The sequence below is a fragment of the Anneissia japonica genome, unplaced genomic scaffold (genome assembly GCF_011630105.1).
Source record: "Anneissia japonica isolate Jap-2015-1 unplaced genomic scaffold, ASM1163010v1 scaffold564_len24143_cov94, whole genome shotgun sequence".
Classification (NCBI taxonomy): domain Eukaryota; kingdom Metazoa; phylum Echinodermata; class Crinoidea; order Comatulida; family Comatulidae; genus Anneissia; species Anneissia japonica.
The window spans coordinates 19,309-22,144 of NW_022699536.1; positions in this window are offsets into that span (position 1 = coordinate 19,309).

Genomic DNA, 2,836 nt, shown 5'->3' on the forward strand with positions numbered 1-2,836 from the left:
AAAAAAAAAAACCGCTCCGTGCTAGCCTATTTATACTCATGTTGCTCGGTTGTCTAGTGAAAAATTAGCAAGAAAAAACATTTTCTTTAAGTTAAAAAAAACAAAAAAAAAACGGAATTTTTTAGACAATCCCTGCACAGAAGGTATCGCAGCCCAAAAGTACACTGTAGCTAGTTTTCAGCTCTCCACATGCAGTGAGTGTTGAATTATTAAGGTGATCCCCTAGACCTAATCTGGTAGAACATTTTAATTCAATATACTTTAATTCAATAGACCTTTTATATTCAATAATTAAACACTGGTGATCTTCAGTGTTGTAGGTAGGCTAGCCTAGGCCCTACGCGGGGCGCTAGGGAGGCTAGGCCTACCCTAGCCTAAATAAAGCACGATTATTGCCATTGGGACTTGAGACCTATAATACATTCAACTGCTGATTGGCTTAATTGATTTCTGGGCCCTTTGTTAAATATTAGATTGGGGATTAGATGTAAGGAGAGTACGCCCCTTCCCCTACTTTTTTTGCAAAAAAACTTTCACCCACAGTGTTTAACGGGCCGGGGGGTGCCCCCCTCCCACTTTTTGGCAAAAAATATATAATGTCTGGGGATTTTTGTATGACTGGAAAGAAATGCAAGAAATGAAAGAGGGAAGGAGGGGAAGGATGGGAAAGAGAATGTTTATCCAGTCACAACCGTGTCAAATTTTCTGGCGATTCACATTCACTGGGGGAGGAGTAATGGGTCCTGACCCCTCCCTTGGCCAACAAAAAAAAAGGAAAAAAAATCTAGACCTAACTTTTCAGGACCCGTGAACTGATTTTTTTTTTTTTTTATATTACAATAAGAAAATTAGAATTTTGTAGAACGTCATTAAAACACACTTCCAGTGTCTGGAAAGCTTATTTCCTGCCATCTAGGAATACAAATTTTTCCAGGGGATAATTCCCGGACCACACTTTCTTTTTGGGATTTATCGATTCATGGAAAAAAGAATAGGCGTGCAACTACTCATTTATTTATGTATGTAAACACACATAAAATAAGACATGAGAAAAATTTTACCTGACCGTTTTCAAGAGGAAAAAACCTTAAAATTTGAAGAACTTAAAAGGTCATTTAAAACACATTTCAGAAGTCAGGAAAGCTCATTTCCCGCATTCTAGAAATCGAAATATTTCAGGGGTAACCCGGACACCCTTTTTCTTTTTCTTTTGAATTTTGAAGAAATAAAAATAAATTAAAAGACACCTCAGAAGTCGGGAAAGCTTATTTTCCGCCTTCTAAGAATCAAAATTTTCCCGGCGGAGAACCCCCGGACCCTCCTTTCTTTTTGGGATTTCCCCCCTTTCTTTTTTAGAGTTTATTGATTCATGAAAAAAAATCGTATGCAATTACTCAATTTGTTTATGTATGTAAACATAAAATAAGACATGAGAATAATATACCTGACCGTTTTCAAGAGGGGAAAACCTTGAATTTTCACAGCTGTAAGTAGATGAATTATTATTTTAATGACACATTTTATAGTTGCATATTGCGGCTACCCTGAATATTAAAATTTCTTTTTGAAAAACATGCACCTATTTTTTAAATTTTTTTTTTTATTTGTTACTGAAAACTACCATGCTATATAGTCAAAATTGACTTAATGCAAACTCATATTCCTCAAATGTGCTGGGCTTCAAGGGGCTTCTCCCCCTTCCACCCCCACCAGGGGCTCTGGACCTCGCCAGGGGCTCTTGGCGGCCCCCAGCCTAAGGCTGCTCGCTTCGCTCGCAGGCTGCGCCACCCCACCCCCTCTTTTCTGGCAGGCTGGGTCCGCCCCTGTAGATCTTTGCTATAGCAGCAGTAGACAACTTATACGATGATGCTAATTACTGTAGGCCTATATGTAAACCTTGAAAAAGCTTTTTAAGACTTAACTTTTTTTAATATAAAGCATTTCGTTCGTTTTTTTTTTTTTTTTTTTTTTTTTTTTTTTTTTTTTTTTTAGTTTCATCCTTTGGGATTCCCCGGTGGTGGTTGCCAGGTTATCGGAAATTTTCATTTCAATCATGGAGTACTGTATACAATATCAATCAAGATAGCCGTTAACACTGTTAAATTATACATAAATCTTCAAAGAAAGGTAAATACAGTGTTCGAATAAAGGGCATGGTTGTGTAGCATAGCTTTCAATGGATGTTGTCCTTAATAAAAATAAGTACATTATGTATGAAAAAAAATCCTCCGACGGGATTCGAACCTGCGACTTCTGGATAATCGGAATTATCAGAAGCGTTAGTGTTGCACTTCTATGTCACCAGACCGACGGTATAGTATATGCAGCTGAAATGGAGACGAGAATTCTGTATAGGCCTATCCATCCAAATGAAAAATATTCTGTAGATATATCCTAGAAGTATACCACCTTGGTATGGAGAGAGTGTGGTTCCATTTATCTATCTTTCTGTCTATCGGGCATTTTTACATTTCCCCCCCTTTTTTAATATAATATTGTATCTGTAATTTTTAATATCTGTAATTTTAATATTTAAATATCTGCATTTTTTAAATATATAAATAGTAGGCGGCCTAATGTAATATTTCCAACAACTTGGTCCATTGGGCTATCATTTGTAATAGTGGTATGTGTTTTTGTGCTCATCGGAGCGTGAAGACCACATTAAACAATAGGCTTAACCCGAAATTCCGTTGTCGACGGCTCCCCGTCCTCTGTGCGTAATGTGCCTATTATGAGCAATTTTATGCGGCAGAACATGTAATTGGGGCTCTTTTTACGTAAAAGGGAATGAACTAAAAAATATGATTTATGTTTTATGACCTGTCTCTTATAC